The sequence below is a fragment of the Anabrus simplex genome, chromosome 2 (assembly GCF_040414725.1).
Source record: "Anabrus simplex isolate iqAnaSimp1 chromosome 2, ASM4041472v1, whole genome shotgun sequence".
Lineage (NCBI taxonomy): Eukaryota > Metazoa > Arthropoda > Insecta > Orthoptera > Tettigoniidae > Anabrus > Anabrus simplex.
In genome coordinates this window covers 1,043,774,866-1,043,802,712 of record NC_090266.1, presented here as the reverse complement: position 1 = coordinate 1,043,802,712, position 27,847 = coordinate 1,043,774,866, and the positions used below count along the sequence as shown (strand labels likewise).

Genomic DNA, 27,847 nt, shown 5'->3' with positions numbered 1-27,847 from the left:
TGGTGTTCTTCTGGTATGTAAGATTCCAACTTCTTTATGTCTGCTAATTTCTTTTCATTCAATGGAACAAAGCCTTGTGGATAAGCAAGTCCAGTTGGTAACACAGGGAGACGGGTTGCAGAAATAAGAAACTTGAAAGTATGAACGCACAGTCCATCAATACAGTATTTTCCTAAGACATGATTTGCCTCATACTGAAACTCCATAAATTGATTTACTGTACATGAAACACGACTTTTGCATCTTTTTTTACACCTCTTCCTAGCGACTCAAGTGAAGTAAAAACATCACCTCTCCAGGATAAGTGTTCTTTCTGCACAAAACGGAAACTTTCATTCGCGACTGACAGGCAGAGATATATGGTAGAAGTGTTTTTTCTGCACAAAATGGTAGCCCTTCGTGCATTAATCATGGCAGTATTAATAACTCATATAGTGTCAAAAAGTGGAGAAGTGCTGTTTCTGCTACAAACGATTCAATTCAAGAGAACGGTGGCTGAATGGAATGTGCTCGATGAGATCTTCGAAGACGACCCCGCAATCGAAGTCCCATCACCCCTACTTCAGGGTATCCGTGACCAGACTCCAGAGAATACGGGCCGATCACTACTAAATTAGAAGAATGGTATTCCATGCTTGCAAATATAATTTTAATGAACTGAGAAGAGCACAGATAAAAATTCTACATAAATACTGTGCCATAACAATTTTACACTGAAAGAAAAATATATGCTGGATTCAAAATCGATGATTCAATGTCTATCTGTCCTTTAAATTTTATTTTGAATCTTATAATCCTACAACATTTAAGAGGCGTCCCTCTTATTATCTCTTAACACTTACTAACACTCATCATTTAGAATACATATTAATTAATTAATTTATTTATTAATTAATACACATAATAAGAAGGCACATTTGTAATTACATGTTACGTCTGTATCATGAATTTATATTTGTAAATTCGTAGTTTATTGCGTCGTGATATCATGTGATCAAAGCATTGAACAAATTATAATAAGCACACCTCCGAAGCATTTGAAAGTCATGGCTGCCATTTCATGATGGATACAGTACTTTTGTATCCATCTCTTGGCACAGGCCAGAGTAAAGTGTAGCTTCAACCGAAGTCCCAGTCTCATCCATGGCTGTGACAATATGGAAGCTGCTGGGGTATGGGTGTTGAGTAATGACATTCAGAGCACGACTAGTGCATGAGTGTTATGAAAGGTGTTGCTCATAGGGTCAGTCGTGCTACAATAGCACTTTCTGACCCAGTGAGGAAAGCAATGGCAAACTACCTCACTCCTCGTCTTGCCTAGTACGCCTCATTATGGTGCTGCCATTGGTTTTTGCGGTTTCCTTATAACCGCATAACCTTTGGTGGTGCTATTTGAGGATCCAACCAGCCTCTGGGCTGATGACCTAACAGACAGACATCATAACATTAGCCTATTAACCCTACTTGAATATTATTTACAACCATAAAATTATCGGACACGCTTGTTTCGCCGGGATGTGAATACACTTATTAAACAAGACAAGTTTAATACAACGTTGTTTCCTGTGGGACGACACATGGACAACAACACCAGAACACTAGGTACAATAATAATAATAATAATAATAATAATAATAATAATAATAATAATAATAATAATAATAATAACACTCGTCTGGAAAATAAACACATAGAATAATACAATTCACATGTACAAAGGCATCTGGAAGATATGATCCCTCCATGATCAATAAGAATGACGTTGGTTGTCACTGTGGAGTGGGATCGAATCAACGGTCCTCTGACAATCGGTTGCATGTCGTGCAAATCCTACGCCGAGTTAATGAATTTAAAATAAAAATTGATAGGAATTCATTCATCTCCTGAAATATCGACTCTATCACGACGGTGGTAATCTATTATTTGCATGTGACTGTTATGTTGTGATCAGTCAGAAAGAAACAGCTCGCAAACGTTCAGGTAGTGGTAAGGCGGAATCTGCCAGTCGCTCACCCTTCAGACGTAGAGCTATAAATCCTTCACGGCTCTCCCGGCTGGAGTAATTTCACTAGGCCCCTGAGTACAAAGGCAGTTCCATGCTGTTCTTCTTATTATTCTCACGGAAGAATGTCTCTCTTCCTTCAATTATTCGACCAATAATCTAGCCTCAGTATTAAATCTGGCTTTATTCAGCCTCATTACCATTATCATTGGTGCGGCATAACACTTCGCACTTAACATAAATTCACTTGGGAGACCTTCATTTCCATTTCGCTTCAGCCTCCCAGACTTTAACATGCAAGGCGATCACTGTTCAGATCCCGACATCTCAGACACACGCATATTCACAGAATAACCTACCCTTCGGGACAGTTAACATTTGAATATAAAACTCAAGATCTAAATATCACATATTTGCACCCGTTGTCATATCTCCAGTATCTTGGCCAGTTGCCTTAAAATTATAATATGGGAGAATCTCCTACCTTACGTGTGAAGCATAAAAATAATTTAAGAACTTTCTGACGACTCATAACAACTCGTAACTTGCTGATAACTGAAAACGTTTAAATGAACACTACTCCCACTCATCACGGTACTTCACTCAAACATCAATAGTAGGACCTTATAATTACGTCATGCATTAAATTTCCCAGGGCCAATAAAATACTGGTTTCCAAACCAGACAAGAAAATTACCTATAATAATAAACTAGAAAACTACGATCCCTTTGAAACAACTTGTGACTACTATTCATATTGTAATTAATTTGCATGCAAAATTTATTTATATACAATTAGGGATAATATGACTTTCAAGCTTAGAATTTTGAAGTTTATTTATCGATTCAGCATTGTGAGCACTCTTCCTCAGGCAGGTATATTCATAGGGGTTTAAGCTGCCATCACGATGTCTTCAGTAGCGTCGAATCCTGGGTTCGCCTTCTTCACGTTCGAGTTCATGCTGTCCGGGTCTTCTCCTGGCGTTGGAACATCTCGAAATTCCCTGACGCGCTGGGATGGGACACAGTCAAACAGCCTGTAGATTCTTCCAGGATCGACGATCTCTCTAGTTCACATACGCAAATGAGGAAATAACTTGGTTACAGCTACGTTAATTAAATGACACGTGCTACAACCCAATGGGATTAGAATCACTCATAGGCTCGGGTGTGCTAATCCAGTAAGGATATTGTCCTGTAGCCCGTTACTTAACCCTCTCTTTAGCATATGCAGTTATTAACACTCAGCTAGATATTGAAGCAACACGTATACACCTGCACCGTCTCTGGATACACAAAGCTTATCTGGTATAGCACTCTGAATTTTAACGATCTGATATCTGCCTAATTCATGGCACTTCTACACGTACGACATGTTACTCACTGCGTTTTTACGTATTCAGCAGACGCTGCCCATTTATTATTATTATCACAAGTAAGCCGGTATTTCCTTCATCAAGTTCACCTCCCGACTCTAATGTCGTGACGTTATATGCGTTTCTACGGCACTTCACTTTCTCTAATTGACCATATTTTAATTATATCATATACACATTACCTGTGCCTAAACAAACGTCGCTGAGTTGCCACACGGCTCACTGTAGGCGAATAACACCTGCTTTACTAACTTGTGTGATTTTACACACTATATGGAACTTCACAATAAATGAACAATTCACAACTCATAGCGCTTGAAAAATTAATTCACTCAGAACGGTAATTAATAGCTTGTCTCACAGATCACTGGGCACACACATTTGCGCTGTGTAGTACGATAAATACACTGCATTACTAGCGCACTGAATAAACTGTTTGTAATACTTAACAAAGACTAAACGATTGAAAGTCCGAATATCCGCACGACTAGATGCAAGACTGAATGCTTGAAAAGACTGAAAATGAGACTGAAAATGAGACTGGATATAGACTGAATATCTGGCTCTCGGAGCGATTTATTTTATACAAGAAGAGGGCTGGGGCTGGTAGAAAGGGAAAGTCACGCCTCCATCTCACACATCGGTCCACTATTACTTGTCTTCGATGTTGGATGAGGTGTCAAATGATAGCTCCAATATTCTACATTCCACTGATTGAATCTCATCCTGATCGGACCGTAGGTTTAATCAGAATCTTCAAAGCGTCATCTGATATTTCTCTGTAAATGAAGCCACGCCTTGGGGAATTCTAGCTTTGGATCGCGCGGTCAGGCCCTTGACATCTGTTAGTAATTTGCCGCACCCTTATGCACTGCGTAATTGATGATACACTAATTAAGTAGAACATATCTTGGTGTCATAATTAAACATGAAATTTCCTGGTTCTAATGAGTTCTTACTCGTAAATATCCATTGCGTATTTCCGAATCTCTATTATTATTATTATTATTATTATTATTATTATTATTATTATTATTATTATTATTATTATTATTATTATTATTATTATTATTATTATTATTATTAATATTAACTGAAGGCTCTCAGCTGGCATCAGTGGATATGCAGAGAAATACACAGAGAATTACATTTTTACGGGTTGACACAACTTGGTAAAGACATTCCTTTGCCCTAGATTGCGATCACGTGGCACGTGCCTCTTCTTTTCTCCCTCGCACAGAAAGAGAGTGTTTTTCATGTACTGACTGGCGCGCGCCCTCGTTTCGCTAAGTGCGCGTAATGAGATTCCCGTCTCGCGAGGCAGCAGCGAGTCACTCGTACCCCGTATAGTGCAAAATGTGCTAGTTATGACACTAATTATCACAGAATGGCCCGAAAATCGACGTATTACATTCAAAGGGTATCACGACATGCCATTGACGGCGTCGTGAACGGTCACATCATGTCCTTTCCTCTTTTTAAAAGTTTCGCTCAAGCTTATTCGTCCAGTAATGTCATTCCACGACATATCTCCATTGACAGCCGGAAGCATACCATATAGTCGAGCATCTCCCAAGTCTTACCAGCGCAACGTTCGCAGCATTTTCGTAACACTATTCCTTTGTCGGAAATCACCCAGAACAAATCGCGCTGCTTTCCTTTGGATCTTTTCCAGTTCTCGTATCAAGTAGTCCTGGTGTGGGTCCCATACATTGGAAACGTACTCTACTTGGGATCTTACCAGAGACATATACGCCCTCTCTTTTACATCCTTGAATCTACACGTGGACTACACTTGAACCGTACTCTAATTGGACCTTACAATAAGTTATACACATCCATCCATGTAGAAATTCAATTAACGAATTATTTAAACGATTTATTCAATTTTCCTGATATAACTCGAAATTAGAAAATGCTATATTTTCAAATCACTTGGAACATCCTACTTACTGTTCATTCATTGAGAATAGAAGGCAGAGTACAAGGATGTTCCTAACTATTTAAGAGAAGAAATTTTAAGTGTGAATTGTCTAACTGCAGATTATTCTTACCCACCATGGCTACAATAAAAGACAACGATCTTGTTTCACTTTCTGCCGCTTCCTGAAGGCACCTTTTGTTCGCAACAGTTTTGTTTGAATTAGAAAGGCTAGCCTCTATTAATATTTCTGGGAGTTGCTTGTCGTTCTATGATTGAATAAGAGATTATTCAATATGACTTCCACAATTTTGCACATTGGCACCAAGTTATATGAACCCTTGTCTTTCAGCACACCCAGTGCTTCGGTTTGTTTATGATTGATCGTGTGTATGACTTAAATCGTTAATGCATTGGACAATTATCCAGTTAAATTTTAAATTGTTCTGAATTTATCAGCACGAACATCTTTCTCTTAGAATATACTGATATTTAAAATATTAGAGAACAGCCTCATGGTCTGCAGTTTTTAAATGATTAGGCACTCATGTTTGTATTTCTTGTCATCGGACTTTCTATGAATCTTTCATCTTATCCGATTTTTTCTAGGATATATCCTGATTAATTATGATGTATCAGAATACGCACATTGTCAACCAATTCTGATATTATGATCGGAATATCCATTATATTATTTTCTAAGGAGAATTATTTTAAGCAAGACTTATATTAGTGCTGGTAATTGTTATTTGGAGTTTTTGGGATTGGTTCAACTCAGACTATACAAAATTTACAAAAGATGAGTGATTTGATTAATTTACTCATTGACGAATGTTGTAGGTAGGCCTACTCTATTCCATTATATTTTAAAATATTAATCATCTATTTGAATTATCCAGAGTTTAAATAACACTTTCAAACGCATATGCCCTACATATTGTGTTTTTGCGTAGATTAGACATTATCGATGGATTCTTAATGTATTTATGTGATTTACTGTACTTGTTATTAGTTGATAAAGAGAGTGATAATAAAACAAAACGGTCTTTCTTTCAACTTTAGGAAGTCGAATGATTGATTTTACTTCCACATTAAAGTGATAGGAATAACTGCCGCGGACTGCTGGACGAAGTTTTGTATCTATTCCCTTTCGAGATTTTGATTTATAACTCAGTAATGTCCATTAACCAATTTTAGATTGTTGTATGAATCTGCAGTATCAAATACTAATTTTACTTTCGAAAGATTTGATAGAATGCCATGTGTAAGGTGATAAGAGATTTTAACAATATTTGCTATTCTATGCAGTCCACATGAAGTTACTAATTTCTACATTTGATCTAACTCTTCTTTTGTTTCATTGCAGATAGCGGTTATTACACTTGTCATCGCAGATGTATTTCTGGTAGTATTTGAGCTGCTCATAGATATGAGTGCTATACAAAAGAATCAGCATGAATGGCAACACTTACTGGAATTCATTCTGAAGTGCTGTAGCATTATTATCCTTTCCATTTTCTTATTGGAAAATATCTTCAAAATATACGCCATGCAAATCGAATTTCTTCAGCACTATTTGGAAATGTTTGATGCTGCAGTTGTGGTTACATCCTTAATTTTTGATATTATTTTCATAAATGATCACTCTACTACAATTGGACTTGGGCTAATCATAGTTCTCAGACTTTGGAGAATTGTCCGAGTAATAAATGGTAATTACATTTTCTTTATTTTAAATCAATATTGCATAAGATTTGCTTTAGTGCTATTATGGATGTCTTCTTCAACTTTTCTTTTTTTCTCTTACTATCTTCCATCTATATTTCATTTCTTTATCTCAGGACAGAAAGAAGCACATTAAAACGCCCTTTCTGGGGATTTGACATTTACTGTCCCCATTGATTTTAATATTTTTGTGAAAGGGCATGCATTTCTGCGACTTAATATTTTATTGAAATATTAATAATAACGATAATAATAATGCATTATTTTAATTTTGATGCATCATATGTATCTCTGTATCTATCTATCTATCTATCTATCTATCTATCTATCTATCTATCTATCTATCTATCTATCTATCTATCTATTCCTTTGAGGCATTGTGTGACTTCTCCCCAAATTTTGGGAGAATGGCATTAATACAACACAAGAAACTATCGAAAATGAAGTAACTTACGTAAAATACAAAACACAGAACCGGTATATTTCTGCGCACGAAATTAATACAAATACGCTCTTAAAGTGGCTGAAATGTTAGCTAATGTAAATTATGTAGAACTTCAACATTATTGAGATTGAAGAGTATTCTTATATTTCAAGTGTTTTAACGTTACTCTAACACACCGATGGTGCGACTTGAACCCACCGTCTCCGAAATGCAAGCTAATAGATACGAAACCTGAACCACACATCCAAATAACTCAGTAGAGAGTATTAAATAATGGTATAATAATTTGTAATTACAAAGAAAAACCTGCAACACAGACCAGTCCAGATAATTGTAATGATAATCTTTGTTCAATTTAATTTATTTGTGCAAAATGGAATAGCCCGCCAACTCAGACACTGGGAAGGCAGGAAATATAAAATCGATCATCAGTTGAAATAGCTGACGATATAGTGATTTAAAATATTATGAAAATGTGAAACACTGCAATAGAAACGGTTTTCGTGGTTTTGCCAACAACATTGTAAGAGCATTCATAGATTATAATATCTTTGTATGAGCGAAGAGATGGCGATTTTTATGGAGATAATTAGGCTTTTAGTGGAGAACAGATAGGAAGGTTGGACTTCTTCCGCCAATTAACAGAATATGGTATATAGCCAAGAGGGAGAGAAGGAAGGCAGGGGAGAAGTTGTGGAAGAGATTTGGGCTAATCTTTTAAGGAGAAGAAATTTTAGGACTAAGGGTTCTCTTGAGGATTAAATTGAGGGGAGGTATCGGTCAAGTATCGGTATAAGTCACTGCAGGTAGATCAGCAGAAAAAAAGATAAGGAACTGGGCAGTGTTGCGGACGATGGGAGACGTTAGAGGGAAAGAAAGGTAATAATCGGAAATGTTTATTTGACGATAGGAAAACGGGAGGTGGAACAGGTTTAGGGCAAGGGAGAGAAGGGAGGAGAAGTAGTGTCTGCAAACGGCAGGAAAGGTAGGGATGTCCAGGAAGTGAAAGGGATCAGATGAGTTTGGTGGGGTTGGGCTCTGGTAGTGTGGACTCCATTGTTTGGCATGAGCGGAAAGTATGTGTGGGAAGTGGAATCTGGATAGAGTGTTATCCATGAATTTGGAAGATGTTGAGGAAAGTAGGAGCGGAAGCGGATTAATGCAACACGGGGTAGTTTAAGAGAGCGTAGATCGTCATCAGTGGGATACTGCGTAGAAGGGATACTGACTGGAAGGTGATCGGGAATTTAGATGGGACTATAGAGTGGGTTTGTCGGAAACAGGAAGTAAGGTTTGTGTAGCCTAATGGGTGGGAGATAGGAATGTGCGCTCAGATATTATTCACTTGAACCACACTGGTACGTGTAAATGAGGAGGTTTCTTTAGAAGGGTTATAGGAAGGTACGTTCAGGAAAACGGGGTGGTCTAGGGAGCGGTGATATGAGAACAGGGAGCTGGAAAACAACTAAGGATGACATAAAATGTTATAGTGTTAAACTGTAGAAGTATTGTAAAGAAAGGTATATAATTAATTTAATATCAAGAATTTACAATATATTGTAATAGGAGTTGATTCATGGCTGAGTAGTTATATTATGGATGCGGACATTTTTTCACGGAATTCGAGTGTTGATCGTAGAGACAGTATAGGAACGATAGGAGTATTCATTCTAGTGAAAGAAGAATTTTTAAGCTAAGGAAAAGTTAAGAATGAGAAACATGAAATTCTACATGTGAGGCTCATCTCTAAAGATAATAGGAAGCATTTTTTTCAGGTGATCAGACTTGGAAATGGTGGTACTGACGCTGATGCGAAAATATTTGATAAGATAATCAGCAGTGTGGTGAACGGCACAGAAAAGAACGTTATTGTAGGGAGTGATCTCAATTTACCAAATGATAAGTGGGACGGACAGCATAACCAGAACGTTATGGGAACCAACTCGAGGGAAATATATTCTAGATGTTGTACCGATAAAACGAGATAGCTGTATAGAGAAACTGAAGTGACAGGTGGTATAAGTGATCACTAAGCTGTTTTTATCGCAGTGAAAATAAATGCGATAGAAAGAAATGTTGTAAAGTTCGGACTATTAGTCAATATCCTGTAGTTGATAAGAGGCCACGGATGAGATTTTAAGATAATTATGATCAGTAGAAAATGGAAAATAAAAACGTAAACTGCCTATAGGATGGGTTTAAAGCAATTGTTGAGGAGTGTGCAAACTGGTATATAACTTTAAAAGTAATAAGAAACGGTAAAGGCACACTATATATTATAACATAGTAATTATAAAGAGATTAAAAATAAGGTGCACGTTATAAATAAATGAAGGTAGGAACGGTTATGGAAGTAGGTTGAGTTTGAAGGAACTTACTAGGAATTTGAATTTAGCAAAATGGTCTGCCATGGATAAAATGACGGCAAACATAATTGGCAGTCATATGAAATTTAGGGAAAATGGATTATAGGCACTTTAAGGCAGATACGGGCTCCAGGAAAGGCATTCTAGCGATCATAAATGAATAAGGGGTGATTTTATGAAGACTTACAGAAGGTAGAAGTATCCAAGATAAAATTCTAAAAGAATTCAATTATCTTAGATCCACCTATTCAGTACATTTATGTCATGTAATAAATGGTCTGTTTAAAAGTTACATAGTTGTTCAAAATACCCTGGACATGTTTCGACCTGGCCTTAGAGGCCATCATCAGGAAAATAACAAAGAAGAAAGTCATACGACGAAAACAGTGATACATAAAAATCCGAGAAAAAACACAGTCAACAAATGCAATGGGAGTTTACATTAAAATGTACATAGCTTCAATATTAAAAATATATTCCACAAATACAATCGGAAACTTTTAAAAATGAACATGGATTCAAACTCGGACAAAATAAGTTGATCGCGTGGGTCCAACTGTATTTAATACAATATTAGTTGAATGGAAGAAATGCTTAAAGACTAGTGAAGACAGATGTTGTTCTAATCTTTCGTGTTGCTGGAAAACGGAATGACGTTTTTAAAAGAACCGTTGTATTGCATTACATAGAACACAAGTATAGACAGGATGTCCTCTTTCCCCAAGCCCTATGCTTGTGTAGATCAGGGTTTGTCGGTGTTGACCTCCATACTGACTGAGGTGCCAGTTCTGGGGAGTTAGTAATTACCGGTGCGTATATGGAAGTAGAAATTGTGAAGAGGGTACTGAGGTATTGGTGGCGATTAAAGAGAGGGGAAGGTGGCTTACTGTTTCAAGCAGTTCTCCAATATCAGATTGCAAGTAGGTATAGTTAATGCTGAGCTAATAAGGTAAATGGATTATGGAAGGTCTGGGATTACGGTACTTATGGGATGAAGACTAGAGTACAAGGGGTAGAGGCTTATAGAAGTTTGTTATAAGTAGGGTTAAGGATATACAACTGCAAACTTGGCGTGGAGTAATGTAGGAAAAGACAGGCACTAGACATATTTAATAGGATTAGTTTAGTTAATAGGATAAGAATTAGTAATGTAGACAGATCGGCGAGAAGTGGTTTCTTATGGTAGTTGATGGGTTTGTACAAGAATATGGGATGGATAAGGAATAAAGATAAAATGGCATGTATTTTATGTGGTGAAGTGTGGGCCGATTACCATCGGATATTTGAGTGTAAAGAAACCAAAAGATTGAGAGAAAAGTCATTGACTGAGAACCAGGTAAACGAATTAAGACTGGCTGGTAATGAGCAAAAAATTGTATGTTGGCCTGTGAAAGAATGGAAATGTGCGGGCAGTGCATGTATATATTTAAGTGCAGTGAGGAAATGAAATAGCATATGGCTTTTAGCGCCGGGAGTGTCCGAGGACAAGTTCGGCTCGCCAGATGCAGGTCTTTCGACTTGACACCCGTAGGCGATCTGCGTGTCGTGATGAGGATGAAATGATAATGAAGACGACACATACACCCAGTCCCCGTGCCAGCTAAATTAACCAATTATGGTTAAAATTCCCGACCCTGCCGGGAATCGAACCCCGGACCCCTGTGACCAAGGGCCAGCACGCTAACCATTTAGCCATGGAGCCGGTCTGCAGTGAGGAAATTGAGTTTTAAGAAATCAAGTGTAGGAAATATTTTTGGAGTGAAGAGTTCAACAGAGGTCACGAATTATATTTTTTATGTCTGCTTGTTATTGTTATGTTAGGTAATGATTAATACATGTTGGCTTGTTATGATACCTGAATAAATAAAATGAACATTGTAAAGACAGAAGGACGTGTTGTGAAGGTGCTCCGCAAGATAATTCTTCTAGCTGTGTCAACGAATATACAATTAGAAGAGACAGTGACCTAAATTCCCAAAGGAAGGGGGAGGAGGATGATGGGATGCACCTACGTTTGGTATTCCGACGAGGAAGCCTGGCAAAAGTTCCCCTCTCTCAGTACAGGTTTCCGTGAAGAAAGAGGGGAAAGAGAGGAAAGGAAGAGAACAGGTGATGGAGTGGGGCCCCCGGCCTAACAACAGGTTAGCCGTTGAGAGGTGGGGGTGGGTGATCCAAGGGAGGGGATTTTGTGTTGACACAGCTAAAGTAAAATAGTGCACTGTCAGTGTCGTCTGTGTAACCTTTTTTATGTTTATTCTTTTTATATTTCCTCCACGTAGCTGATGGAGAAATCTGTATTGTTGTAGAAGGAAGTAAAGGTATGGTATGTTGCGAAATCGTGATTCGTCGGAAAAATAGGACTCTTGACAAAAATCTAGACCACTGGTCACATTGCGTAATGCCCACTGAGAGCTGCTACTCGAGCATAGAAATCACATCCCTGGAGCTGCTGGTGTAACTACAGCTGGTTTGGGTGAAATGTACTGATCAGCATTATTCGCATAACAGTCAACCGTCTGATGTTCGACTGTCGTGCTAGAGTCCGTGTATCAATATAAGGATTTCCTGGACAACGTCCAAAACAGCTTCTCCACTTGGACCTGACGATATAGGGGCATCGCTAACAGGAAGTACCCTTCCATGTGTCCCAGTTGACTGCAATTGTCGCCAAGGTTTCAGAACATATTGGTAGTCGGTAGCCCTCTGTCAGGGAACCGCTCTTGAAAAAGGCGTGTCGACTCAAATGCGTTCTGCCTTATTTCTCTGTAAATTACCATCATATAAACGTAGTTGTCTATGGAATACATCGTGAGTGGATGCATAAGTGCTGCGATGTGACCTGGTAGGTGTGGCTAAACACTGTGTTCCCGTTACAATGGGGGTGGAGGGTGGGTGATCTATCATTTAAAAAATTGCATAAGTTTGGATTCGACTCTATCCTACCGATATTCAGATTCTACAGGCGACTCAGACACAATTACCGACTCAGCCACGAAGCCAACATAGAGGATGATCGCTAGAATTGCAGTACTATTATACGGCTCTTCCACCTCTAAAGTTAAGAGTTTTCAGTTATAATTTACGGCGTTCGTTGAACCGTCTGCCATTATAGATTACGTGGCATTACCTATTAATTCGATCGTATTATGGGTCCATGTGTTATTTCAGGGAGAAATAAATTGCACATTTGTACAATGGTCCGTAAGATTAGGCAGTGAAATTGTACATAGTCGTCTTTCCTTTGCTAGTTCCATGGCTCATTTTACATTGCTGACAAACAGGCAGGTTGAAGAATATTATCGAACCTAAGGAGACATTTGATATTGGTTGCGTTTAATAAAACTAAATAATAAGTGACGGGTGGGCCACCCGGCATGTGGTATATGCTGTATGAAAGTGGTCAATGATGAAGAATATGTTACCTAGGTCCTAAATCAAATTTTGGAACACCTAATGGAAAATTCGCTAATATAGAGTAAATGCAGCTATTTGCTAGGGGCTTTACGTCGCACCGACACAGATAGCTCTTATGGCGCGATGGGATGGGAAAGGCCTAGGAGTTGGAAGGAAGCGGCCGTGGCCTTAATTAAGGTACAGCCCCAGCATTTGCCTGGTGTGAAAATGGGAAACCACGGAAAACCATACAGGTATTTGAATATGTAAGTTAATCATATTGTAGTACCACATTGAAAGTCTGGGAGTATATGTTAAATGCATTTATTTCCATGAAGGTTAATTTAAGATGCATGTGGGAATTAAGCTGAGAATTCCTCACCTTGAAAAATTCTTCAAATCAAGGGGCTATTAATAGTATTCATGAATATCACATCACATTCCTTCCGGCTCCATGGCTAAGTGGTTAGCGCGCTGGCCTTTGGCAGCAGAGGACCCGGGTTCGATTCCCGGCAGGGTCGGGAATTTTAACCTTAAATGGTTAATTTCGCTGGCACGGGGGCTGGGTGTATGTGTCGTCTTCATCATCATTTCATCCTCATAACGACGCGCAGGTTGCCTACGGGAGTCAAATCAAAAGACCCGCATCTGTCGAGCCGAACTTGGTTTCGGACACTCCCCGCACTAAAAGCCATACGCCATTTCATTTTACACTGACTGACAGAGCAAATGCAACACCAAGAAGGAGTGGTCAGAACTTTATGCCAATTGCAGGGTAGACTGACGTCACTGAGGTATGCTCATGATGTGAAATGCGCCGCTGTGCTGCGCACGTAGCGAACGATAAATGGGACACGGCGTTGGCGAATGGCCCACTTCGTACCGTGATTTCTCAGCCGACAGTCATTGTAGAACGTGTTGTCGTGTGCCACAGGACACGTGTATAGCTAAGAATGCCAGGCCGCCGTCAACGGAGGCATTTCCAGCAGACAGACGACTTTACGAGGGGTATGGTGATCGGGCTGAGAAGGGCAGGTTGGTCGCTTCGTCAAATCGCAGCCGATACCCATAGGGATGTGTCCACGGTGCAGCGCCTGTGGCGAAGATGGTTGGCGCAGGGACATGTGGCACGTGCGAGGGGTCCAGGCGCAGCCCGAGTGACGTCAGCACGCGAGGATCGGCGCATCCGCCGCCAAGCGGTGGCAGCCCCGCACGCCACGTCAACCGCCATTCTTCAGCATGTGCAAGACACCCTGGCTGTTCCAATATCGACCAGAACAATTTCCCGTCGATTGGTTGAAGGAGGCCTGCACTCCCGGCGTCCGCTCAGAAGACTACCATTGACTCCACAGCATAGACGTGCACGCCTGGCATGGTGCCGGGCTAGAGCGACTTGGATGAGGGAATGGCGGAACGTCGTGTTCTCCGATGAGTCACGCTTCTGTTCTGTCAGTGATAGTCACCGCAGACGAGTGTGGCGTCGGCGTGGAGAAAGGTCAAATCCGGCAGTAACTGTGGAGCGCCCTACCGCTAGACAACGCGGCATCATGGTTTGGGGCGCTATTGCGTATGATTCCACGTCACCTCTAGTGCGTATTCAAGGCACGTTAAATGCCCACCGCTACGTGCAGCATGTGCTGCGGCCGGTGGCACTCCCGTACCTTCAGGGGCTGCCCAATGCTCTGTTCCAGCAGGATAATGCCCGCCCACACACTGCTCGCATCTCCCAACAGGCTCTACGAGGTGTACAGATGCTTCCGTGGCCAGCGTACTCTCCGGATCTCTCACCACTCGAACACGTGTGGGATCTCATTGGACGCCGTTTGCAAACTCTGTCCCAGCCTCGTACGGACGACCAACTGTGGCAAATGGTTGACAGAGAATGGAGAACCATCCCTCAGGACACCATCCGCACTCTTATTGACTCTGGACCTCGACGTGTTTCTGCGTGCATCGCCGCTCGCGGTGTTCCTACATCCTACTGAGTCGATGCCGTGCGCATTGTGTAACCTGCATATCGGTTTCAAATAAACATCAATTATTCGTTCGTGCCGTCTCTGTTTCTTTTCCCATCTTTCATCCCTTTCGAACCACTCCTTCTTGGTGTTGCATTTGCTCTGTCAATCAGTGTATCTCACTTTCCTAATAGTATATATTTGATTCCATTAAGAATAAAAGTATTATGTACAGGACGCTCATTTAAATTGCTTATTGCGTAGGAATTTTAATTTATCATTTCATTATCACCAATCTCCTTAAATTATTTTGAATAAAGAAGTTACTTTAGCATTTATAGTGTACCCGGACGATAGGGATCGTCATTTAATCATGATTTGATATCCGAAGAGTATGTTACGCATATTGCAATGGGAAGAATTGGTTGACAAGATTCGAGACCAAGGGAGTGTAGGAAGACGAACTGCCAAGGCGACTGTTTGGAGCCGTGAGAATTAGTCTGTCGCAATGGCCAGAGTTGCTTCCCGGCAGGGGGCCTATTAATTTACCGACCAGAAGATAAGGATGTCCCCCAAAGGTGCTTCGTACAATAAGAGAAAGGCGAACCAAAAACAATAGCATAGGCGCTGCGAAGATGTATTTCGCTCAGTCAGGAGTTTCCCTGACATCATGCGTTCTCCGAACTGGGGAGTGGAAAAGGCCAGCGCTTCAGGGCAAATGTCTGTCAAGTTGTCACGGAGAAAAATTCAAATAAACCGCTTGCTCTAGTCCAATCACAAAATTCGTTTGGCAGCCAGGAATGCCATCTTGAAGGAGATGAAATGAAATATCAATTATTTTCGAAAGTAATTATTAATCAAATATTGTAACCATATGAATCAAATTAAGGAACTTTTTAGATGTCATACGTAGAAGAATAAGAAATAATAAGCTGCAAATTTAATAAATTGATGACTGAAATTCCTGAAACTGGGGCATCTCGAACGCTATTGGCCGAAAGGTGACCACGTTGTGAGTGACGCTACTGAACCCGCGAAATATTGAGGAGCGATATCTGCCAATATCTCGGAAATCTGCGATCGTTAGGAGATCGTATTAAACCAAGTGTATGTTCCAGATGAGGGGATTAATTTGGTATTAATTATAACGACCAGTTCGGACTGCCAGTGCCGATTTGAGAAAACCAACCCCCTCTCTCAGAGGCGTGACGTCAACCAATACATCAGTAAGACCCTCCATCAATAAATACAAGTGAAAGGAAGGAACCATACCCTCAATTGTATTCGGAGCTCGGGCGAAGTGACTTGTTATCCTGTGTCAGGTCGTTGTGTCCCAGTCACCCGCGTGTCGAGTAAAGTTTAGATAAAGCCAGATCATGTTACGGTCTGAGCCTACGATTTGTATATTGTGAATTCAAGTAAAGATGTAATAGTAGCAAGGAGCGATAAGCTCTCTCCTTTTAGGCCCGGTTTCACAGTATACGCTTAAGCCTTGGATCGGGCTTAAGCGGGAGCTTAAACTCTGGACGAGTTTCACAGTGGGGAGTGCAAGTGGTAAGCCGAGCTTATCTGTGACTGGCTTAAGCTGTATGAAACTGAGGTTTAAGCTAAGGATTCAGATCAGATGGTAGAGCGCTGGCCCTCTTATAGCCCAACTTGGCAGGTTCGATCCTGTCTCAGTCCTGTGGTGAAGGTGCTCAAATTCATAGTTAGTGGGACGTAAAACCAATAACATTAATAAATAACTTATATTTCTGAATATATTTCGAGGCTCAAGAGACAAAAATGTCGGTCGGTCACTTGCTTTCTTGGCTTACGCTGCGTGAACCATCAACGATAGACCCCAAGTGTAAGTGTACGAATTGTAGAGCATAGAAACCTCTACAAAAAAGTCCGCGATGGTATATACCTATTTCCAACCGTTTGCCCTCTAGAAACGATGTATAACCTACAAGTCAATCAATCATAGGCTACGGATGTAAACAAAGATGAGAACTGAATCACTGCGCATGCGCAAGCATTACCAACTTCGGAGATGTTCAGCTTAGTAAAGCTGCACATGGTCCCCGTACTGTGAAACTCGTAGTGTTTAAGCCAAAGAGTAAGCCTTGCTTAAGCGGCGTGCGTGGCTTACTAAAGCTTCGGCTTAAACTCAAACTGTGAAACCGGGAGTAACAGTGAAAGCAGGTACGGTATATTAAACTCTGTGACGGATAGTAAATGGAAGTCGTAGTGAATAATTGAGCCTGTACTGTAGGTAGCTGAGATAAACCGCCGTCAATACGAACACAACAAGAGTGCGGCTTGATAATAATTCGAACGTGCCGTGTCGGAGATCTTGAATCGCGCCGGGCGATTTAATCGACACTCCGTCGGATCGTGTCCAGTCCTTTGTGCGGGAAAAGACGAAGATTAATTAGTGTATATAAATAAAATTGGGTCTTAGGTACCTCAGTGTTATTATATGTTAAAATTAAAATATCAATGTGTCATTGTTAACATATTAAAATATTAAACCAGTGTTCTAATGGCGGAACGCCGCGTAATCAAATGTGAATATGAAATGAAACCAGCCATTATGGAAGAATAAGACGGATGAGGGTCGAATGGGCCTCTCGTCCGCAATGCCGACCAAGGATGCCAAGTAATGATGAGTAATAATATGTAAATTTATTTGGGGATGTTACCGTGATTACGGGGACAGTATTATTTTTGACTTAGTTACTTCATGTAACAAATGGATCGCTTCCCGAATCCATTCTAAATTTAGGATAAACGGACGGAATTAAATTATGGTAAAGTAAATGTCGGGTCAGCTAATATATTTAATTTGATGTACATATTTTATCGTAGGTGTGGGGTAGTGATTTATGTTATGCATGTATTATAATATTAATCTACAGGAGCTTTTCTCGATATTAATTTTGTATTTAGTGTTGGATCTGACCAAGAGTTTGCTTTTTTATGTCGGTCATTTGACGATAATTTGTGTGATAATTTCTATGGAAAATCCAGCCACGTGCAATGCCACTGTTTTCTGTTGTGTTAAATTTTTCCTGTTTTCGTTTTTTATAAATTTACGTTGATACATTTTGTAGAGAATGTCACGAACTAATAATAATAAATAATTAAATATCATATTCAAATGTGAACAGTGATAAACATTAAAATTTGAATGGATAATATGTTAAGATAAACTGGAATCGTTAATGACAGAATAGTTTTTCTAATTTCACTTAAAAGATGGTGATAATTGAAATGTGTGAAATAATAATTATGAGTAATGTTACCGGTAATAACAAACCCTAAATGCTAGTAAACGTGTTGTTTAAATTGCGGTTTTAATATTTTACAAATAAATGTCAGATATTTAATCTGCAAGTATTGGCAGGACCACGTAGGCCAAATAATTACGTAATCATGATTGTCAAATTTAGGAGAATATAAATTCAGGCCTTTGCGATTAATTGTGGAAAATGACCTCAGGAGTAAATCACATGTGAAGAGAGACGTTGTAAAGACCATGCAGTCGGGATATAAATATATCGTACTATGGCGTCGATGAAAAATGAGTCAGTTGAAACTCTGTGATTAATAATTGAATAAAATTATGTTGAGAGATGAAGAGAGATGAATTCCGTATGGGGACACTTACTGTATAATGAAGATGTGTTGAAAGATATTGTGATACGAAGAAATGTACGAAATTAATGATAAACACTGAGAAAATGAGTGTACGAATACGGGCAATGTAACAGAGTAAAATTGAATTACGTAGAGTTCAGAATTCGAACCCGTAGTGGTACGTACGAAATAGAGGGACTGCGCACGAGTTCATTTGAAAGACTACGGACCCAAATACTAAAGAGGTTCAGATTTCACATAATTGATCGTATGTGTAATGATTAAGAAAGACGAGTGATGATAATCATGATAATTACAATAATAATAATAATAATAAGTATTACTGATCTAAATGCGGACCGTGTTAAACGAAGGGACAATGATAAATGTGTTAAAGAGGAATGGAACTGATGATTTAAAACCGATAATAATAATAATAATAATAATAATAATAATAATGATAATAGTAATAACATTTGTATTTTGCGTCCAGTAATAATAATGATCATAATCATAATGTGACAGTTCCAGCTTTCGTAGATAATAATAATAATAATAATAATAATAATAATAATAATAATAATAATAATAATAATAATAATAATAATAAGAATATGTGACCGGAGCAAGTTAAAGTTACGCGGAAGTCATTCGTATGATTACGCTAAATTGACGCAAATGGTGATATCATGGGTCAATAATAATTCAAATAATAATAAATTAAATTATTGACGACGATATCCCTCAGCTTGAGACTTTGAACAAATATAATAATCATATTTCAACCCGTAACAAGACGACTTGGCGTGTGTCAAGTTACTGTAAGACCCGGTCTGTTTATTTTGCTTGAGGGGTAGAGGAGGGTATTGTCCGGTATTTCCCGTTACACCTCTTGTTATGTTAGTGTGATATTGACCTACTCAGACCAGATGGTCGGTCCTGGCAATAATTAGATCATGAGTCAATATTTGTAGTGACGAGTTCAAGTTGGCATGGCATCAGCTGGATCAATTATAGGGTTCGTCCGTGAAATGCACCTTCCCTAATCATCGTACCTTTATTCAACCCGATGCGCCGACATCGGGAAATGTAAATATTTGCCGGAGGTACTCTATCTAAATTGGATCGGGAAGCCGACAATAAAGTCGTTTTATTCTCGGGCTCCCGAGGCAAAGAAAAGTCGTCCTAGTGGACCACTGATCGTACGAACGCCGGTTCGATCCCAACGAGATCAAGTGGTGAATCATACCCCGAGTTTGTGTTTCTTTTTCAGGATGGACATTATAAGAGTATTGTCGCCACTTGCGGTGAAGCAAGAAATCTTATGATTTGACGTGTTGTGATAAATTGTATCTAAATTCAGGGCGCCGGATGGCGCAATAAACTGCTCCTTACGGCGTTTATTTTCAAAGGAAAGCGTTCACATAATCATGTTATTGTTGTTAGCTATGATGCCCTTGTAAATTCTGAGTGTCACTTCCTGCTCCTTATGGCTTTTATTTTCAAAGGAAAGCATTCTCATAATCTTTTTATTGTAGTTAGCTATGATGCCCTTGAAAATTCTGAGTGCCACTTCCTAGTCCTGTCATGGAGTCCTTATATTCGTGTTTACAAATGAGTATACCCCGGTTTAATTTTTGTATGCCCCGTTAATCCCTTTGTTCACTGGTGCTTCTATATTTATACTGAGATTTTGATGACTAAAAAAATGAACCGACACCCCTGAGATTAATGTTAGTCTGGGAATCAGAGGGTGGACGGGTGCAACAGTAGTAATATTTTCCTCGTTTTGAAATCCTGATATACGGTTCTCACTGCGTATCTTCAAAATAAAAGCGTACGTTATGCAGTTAACTTTTGCTTAATACTCTTAACGGTTCAGATATCGGGTTACAATTGCGGCATTATTCATTAACAATTTCATGGCACTTAACTATGCATTATTCACTCACTGACTTACGTAATGGTTTTGAAGAATACGCCCATGTGATTTGGAATAAATTATGTATTATATTCACATTTGTAATCTTTCAAGATGACCTCTATCGGGTAGGGAAGCCATGTTACCGTGGAACAGTTAATCATTTTATTGTTTTTGCATTTTGAGTAGTAAAATTTTTAATCCTATAGATGCTGATAATAAGCACTGAGGTTTTTTTCATAGCTTCCTATTTGTACGTTTCTCTTTTACAGTCTATTAACGGAAACAAATTGCCTTGGTTTGTAAATTTTTCCATGGTACAACAATATCATGAAACGTGGGAAATGGAAATAGCTGTAAGTAAATATTTGAAATTAATTTGAAGTACACGGTAGTTTTCATCATTATCTGTTGTTAGAAATCGTTTGAGGAATATCTACAATCATAGAGGGAATTTTTCTAAAATCACACATTTCTGAGAAATATATAAGGAGAACTGTGCTCATATGCAAGAGATGTTGCACACCGTGAAGGAGCCATCGGAGGGACACGTGATTGGTTACAAGCACAGGGCATGTTAGTATAAACAACATTTCAAAATACTGTTCTATCCAAAACAAATATCGCAATATAACAAACCTTTGCAGAATGAACGTGGTACGGTGGTGAACCACACGTAGCACGTAAATAGGTGGTGATGCGGTTGGACATAGGGACATACAAATGTCGGATATTCTCCTGAAGAAGATCCTGCTGCAGCTGGCATTTGTCAAGGGACCATCCAAATACGCGTTGTAGCAGCTGGCAGAAGTTGTCATCCTACATGGTCCCAAACATTTTCGACGGGTGAGAAGCTCTAGAGACCTTTCTCGCCACGAAATCATGTAAACATCACGAAGACAGGCCAGAGATAACCGTGCTGTGTGATTCCGGGCATTATCCTGCTGGATAGTTGGGTTGTATAGCTATGTCAGGAAGGAAAGCACATGCGGTTGGAGAATTTCTTAAACGTGACGCCGTGCCATCAGAGTTCCTTAAGTCTATACCATTGGGGAGCGGCAGTCGTAGGAAATGGCACCCTATACCATAACAGCAAACATTAGGGCAGTGAGACGCATTAATGAAGCGCAGATCACCTACGCTGACCAGGACGTCTCCAGACTTAAATTCGGCGGTCATCTGTATCCAGACAGAACCGTGATTCCTCGCTGAACACTACTCGTCGCCATGCAGTCTGTTTCTTGTAAAATTTCAAACGTTTTTAAAAATTTTGATGGCATAATCGTAGACGTCTTAAGGTACGCCGAGACAACGAACCCTGCTATGCTAGCCACCTAGATATGGTACTAGTGAACACGCGCGCATCCCCAGCTGTCGTGACGTCCCTGAATGGTTGCAGCGACACCTATGGAGTGATAAAATATGAAATGGCGTATGTCTCTTAGTGCTGGGAGTGTCTGAGGTCAAGTTCGGCTCGCCAGATTAAGGTATTTTGATTTGACTGCCGTGGGCGATCAGCGCCACGTGATGAAAATGAAATGACTGTGAAGACGACACATAAATCCAGCCTCCGTGCCAGAGGAATTAAATTATTATGGTTAAAATAACTGACCTTGCCGGTAATCGAATCCGGGAAACCTGTGAACAAAGGTCAGCGTGCTAACCATTTTGCTATGGAGCCGGAGCGTGGAGTGATTACAGCCTGTCAGACTATGTAACAATCTACACTATCGGTGATCAACCGGGATCGAACCGTGCCTTCTAGACGGGTGTATGTCCCCTCACGTTTCCACTGAGTCCAACACTGATGTACAGTGTAGTCGGTGCTGTTCAAGTGACGAGAAATGTTCCGAAAACTCCACCCTGCCTCACTTAGTTCGATGATGTGGCCTCTCTCAAACCCATCAAGCTGGTCGAAGGCTTGTCAAATGTGCCGTTGGGACATGCTTTGTATTCACTCAAATTAGCTGTGTGGTTCACACTGATATTAAGGCCTTATTTATGAATGTATTTATGAATGAGAGATGGATATGTACTCCCTCTGATGAAATTACGGCGTAGTAATCAGCAGTAAAAGCAAATGGGAAACATGTCATCTTATAGCGAATCTGTGTGTCAAGTATCGTTGTACTCGTGCGATCCTTTGTTAACATGAGTATATTTTTAGTTGCACTTGCCCTCAGTTGGAGTTGCAAATATCACGAACGTTGCTTTTCGGACTCGCTATTTCTTGGTTATTTCATAACTCAGGGCAATTCCCACTGTTGGCATGGATAGACCCCTAAAACACATTTTGATCGAATCATTGTTAATTTTTATGTACCACAACACTCAGCAAACAAATTTCTTAGACATTATCTGCTGTTTAATCTTACATTATAACAGAAGGTTTCAGCTTTATAGTTTCAAGTGTTTGATAAATTTCTTGACAGTGTAGCCAATTTTAGATTGCACAATCGGCAAGCTACGCTTACAGAAATGTTGGTTTCTAGATGAGCTATAATTGCTTCAACGCCTTTCTTCAAGATATCTTGGTCATTCGGTAAACTTTGAACGCCCAACATTTCGGCACGCTCTAAAAAAATAAAAAATAATGAAATAATAGCTTCGTACGACGATATTCACGTTCCATCATAAATGGCGCCCTAAGTTAGATATTACAATAAATCACTGAAGTCTTCTTGTTCTTTATCTGTTTACCATCCAGGGTCGGTTTTTCCCTCGAACTCAGCGAGGGATCCCACCTCTACCGCCTCAAGGGCAGTGTCCTGGAGCTTCAGACTCTGGGTCGGGGGATTCAACTGGGGAGAATGACCAGTACCTCGCCCAGGCGGCCTCATCTTCTATACTGAACAGGGGCCTTGCGGGGATGGGACGATTGGAATGGGTAGACAAGGAAGAGGGAAGTAAGCGGCCGTGGCCTTAAGTTAGGTACCATCCCGGCATTTGCCTGGAGGAGAAGTAGAAAACCACGGAAAAACACTTCCAGGATGGCTGAGGTGGGAATCGAACCCACCTCTACTCAGTTGACCTCCCGAGGCTGAGTGGACCCCGTTCCAGTCCTCGTACAACTTTTCAAATTTCGTGGCAAAGCCGGGAATCGAACCCGTACCTCCGGGGGTGGCAGTTAATCACACTAACCACTACACCACAAAGGCGGAAGAAATGCTGGAAATAATAACCATTACAACGAAAAAGTTGGAATAACAAAGATGCTTATGAGTAAGTTTAATGATTTTATTCTGGACGATCCTAAAGGGATACCATATCTAATTAGATTTTTAAATAACATTCCTCATACATTCCGGAAATCAGAAAAACATGGGAAAGAATTAGTTAATTGGGCTTTAAATAATTTACCAATGCCTGAGAAGCATATGCCAGGATATAATTATTGTGGCCCATTTACAAAACATGATGAAAGATTAGCTAGAGGAGATAAAGGAATAAATCCATTAGACGAAGCTTGTAAACAACATGATATTGCTTATAAAGAATACAATGATCTACAACATAGGCATGAAGCTGATAAAAATCACAACAGGCTGCAAAAGGGAGAATGTTTAGTAAAGTCGCAGATTTTAAAGAAAGATTAGCAGCAACAGCAGTTACCAGGTTACGTTTGGAAAAAGAAAATTAGGAATGGGTTTAGATCTTGATGAATATGGTTGGTGTCTATAAATTAATTTATATTTATTTTTTCTTTATATAAATGAAAGGATTTAGTATTGATTATAATATTTCTCCAAAAGGGGATGCAAAACCTAAAGCTGTTAAAATAAAACTCTCAAACGAAGATATGAAAACTAACAACTTTCTGGACGAATATTTGACAGATGCACAAAAGAAGCAGAAGAAAACAAAAATCAAAAAAGGAGGAAATTTGTTATTAACATTGGCTATTCCAATTGTGAAACAAATATATGATTATCTAAAAAAAGAAGAAAGAAAGTTCTGGTTTAACAAAGCACGAAGGAGAATTTTTACCAATTTTAATTGCCGCTTTAGGTGCTCTTGGAGCTTTAGCTGGTGGAGCAGCAGGAATCGCAACTTCTGTTCATAACAAACAAAAAAATGATGCTGAACTAGCAGAACAAAAAAGACATAATTTGGAAATGGAAAAGAAAGGTAGTGGGGTTAGAAGACAAACTTGTAAAGAAATTGAAATAATAATTAAAATTATAATAAACCACTGAGTAATTTCGATTTAGAAAATTAGTTAAAGAATTAAAAATAAAATATTTTAGGAATGTTTTTATGATTGATGAATTACCAACTAAACAAAACAAAAAGGATTTGAATCAGGAATTGTTAATTTAGATACTTCTCATCATGTTGGTAGTCATTGGATTTGTTATTTTAAAATAAATAATGAAAAATTTGTTCTTGATTCGTTTTGAGGTAATATACCTACACAATTAGTTAATTACCTAGATTCAAATAATTTGTTTTATAATACACAAAGAATTCAAAATTTTGATTAATATACATGTGGCCATTTATGTATTTTTGTTTCAAAGTTTTGTTTTCCGTTGGTTATAAATTTAATGACATTTTAAATGAAGTAAATGGATATATTCGGAAATAAAATTGAAAACGTTGATAATATAACGAAAGAAGAATTTGAGAGTGTCTATAAAAAGACAGATATGGATGATAAAATTAAGTTTTTGTTATCTAATTTTGAAAAAGAATCCAAAAAGATATCAAAATTAATAAATAATATTGATCATAATGTTTATAAAAAGACAGATATAGATAACAAAATTAAAAAATATGAAATCCAAAGAAAATTTTGATGAAGAATTCAAAACTAAAATATGATATACTGATAACTATTTTGGATTCAACAAACAGATATTAAGAAATATTGGTGATGGTGTTGAAGATAGTGATTCAGTCAACTTGAGACAATTAAGTGATAATGTTTATAAAAAGCAGATATAAATGATAAAATTATAGATTTGCTATCTAAAGAAACATTTGATGTTGAATCCAAAAGGATATCAAAATTAATAAATAATATTAATGATAATGTCTATAAAAAGACAGATGTAGGTAATAAAATTTAAACTTTAATATTTAAATAAAATTTTGATAATGAAACTAAAAGAATATCAAAAATAATAAATAAAATTTGTGATAATGTCATTAGAAGACAGAGGTAAATAATAAAATTAAGGATTTGATATCTAAAGGTAATTTTGATGATGAATCCAAAAGGATATCAAAATTAATAAATAATATTTGTGATAATGTCTATAAAAACAGAGGTAGATAATAAAATTAAAGATTTTATATATAAAGAATATTTTGATAAAGAATTCAAAACTAAAATTTGGTATACTGATGAATATTTTGGATTTAGGAATAAGATATTAAGAAATATTGGTGATGGTGTTAAGGATAATGATGCAATTAATTTGAAACAATTTAATATAGCATTAGAAAAAGTCACCAGTTCAAAAGATATTTCTAAAGATGAGTTTAAAAATATTATACAAAAGAAGAAACTGAAATAATATTTCGAGATTATACAACAAAATCGGATATTGTCCCCATAACAAATGATATAGAACATCTAAAACGAAGAACAAATAATATAGAAAGGAAGGTGTTTGATAAAATTGAAATAAAAAAGGCCTTTACAACAAAGGAAGATTGAAATGGTGCACTCATTTTTGAATGAAGTATATACGAAGTATAAGCAAAGTATTTGTTTCATTTTGTAATTCCTTATATCCCGTTCCTATGATATATTCAAGAGATAATATTCCTGAATTTTGTTCTGTATATCTTATAAAAGGTACATTAAAATACACTGTTACGCATGTAGGTTTTAGAAAATCATTAAAAATTGGTCCTTTACATAAATTAACTTTCAAAATTGGTGATTGTTTTAAGATCTTACTTACTCAAGTGAAAATAATTATGTTTGGAGAAATAACACTTTATGATCCTATCGATACAGAAATTGATCCTGATGAAGGCGTAGTTTGAAAATTATCTTATATTTTTTCATTTAATAAATGAATGATCACATTTGGTGTTTGAAGTTCAAAAAATATACTGAAAGAGTTCATCCCCATAGACTTGAGACTACAAATGGGCGAAAGAGAATTGAAGGTTTATGTTCAGAATGTGGAAGTAAAAAAGTAAATTAAAAAAATTATGACAAAACTATTCGAGAAGAAGTTATAAACGAAATCCATAAAACTACGAGGAAAATTTTTCCAAGAACACAGATTACAACATATGGAATTGACGACATATGGCAAACTGATTTAGTTGAAATGGATTCTGGAAAATTAAAAGGTACATCTGAGATTAATAAAGGTTATACATGTTTGTTAACATTAATTGACGTGTTTTCAAAATATGTTTGGGGTATACCAAATGAAGGCCAAAATGTTGCAGGAACATTTGAAAACATTTTAAGGATCGAAAACCAAAGAATATTCAAAGAGATAATGGTAAAGAATTTTACTAAAAGATTTTTCAAAACTGATGACAAAATTTGATATCAATCATTATTCTACTTTTACGGAATTAAAAGCTTCAGTTGTAGAACGATTCGATAGAACATTAAAAGAGAAAATGTGGAAACAGTTTGATACTCATGGCAACTATAAGTGCATTGATATTTTGCCAAAATTAGTCAATAATTACAATAATACGAAACATAGGACAATAAATATGAAGCCAGTTGATGTTAATAAAAATAATGAAAATATATTGTTGAAGACGGTTTTCTCTTCAGAAATAAGTACTAAAATGGCTAAATTTAAAACTGGTGATAAAGTAAGAATCTGTAAATTAAAAGGTATCCTCGAAAGGGGATATACGGCAAATTGGTCAGCAGAACTATTTGAAATAAGGGAAATTATATATCCTGAACCAATTACATATAAGTTAAAGGATATAAATAATGAAGAAATAAATGGTCATTTTTATGAACAAGAATTGCAGAAAACAAAATATCCAGATATATATCTTGTTGAAAACGTTTAAAAAAGGAAGGTTATAAAGTCTATGTTAAATGGTTAGGATTTGATAATACACACAACAGTTGGGTAAATAAAGATAATGTTGTATTATAATTTTTTCTATATAAATGGA

The 27,847-nt window shown here is 38.0% G+C and overlaps 1 long non-coding RNA gene across 2 annotated transcripts in view; it reads left to right on the top strand.

The window, feature by feature from the left end:
* LOC136863275 (uncharacterized) overlaps positions 1–27,847 on the top strand; it is a 199,107-nt gene that overhangs the window by 105,392 nt on the left and 65,868 nt on the right. The window contains exon 2 of one of the 2 annotated variants that reach the window (XR_010859185.2): positions 6,666–7,011. The exons of the other annotated variant lie outside the window; for it this stretch is intronic. This is a non-coding gene — a long non-coding RNA (uncharacterized lncRNA). The remainder of the gene's footprint in view (positions 1–6,665; positions 7,012–27,847) is intronic. 2 annotated transcript variants of the gene reach the window in all.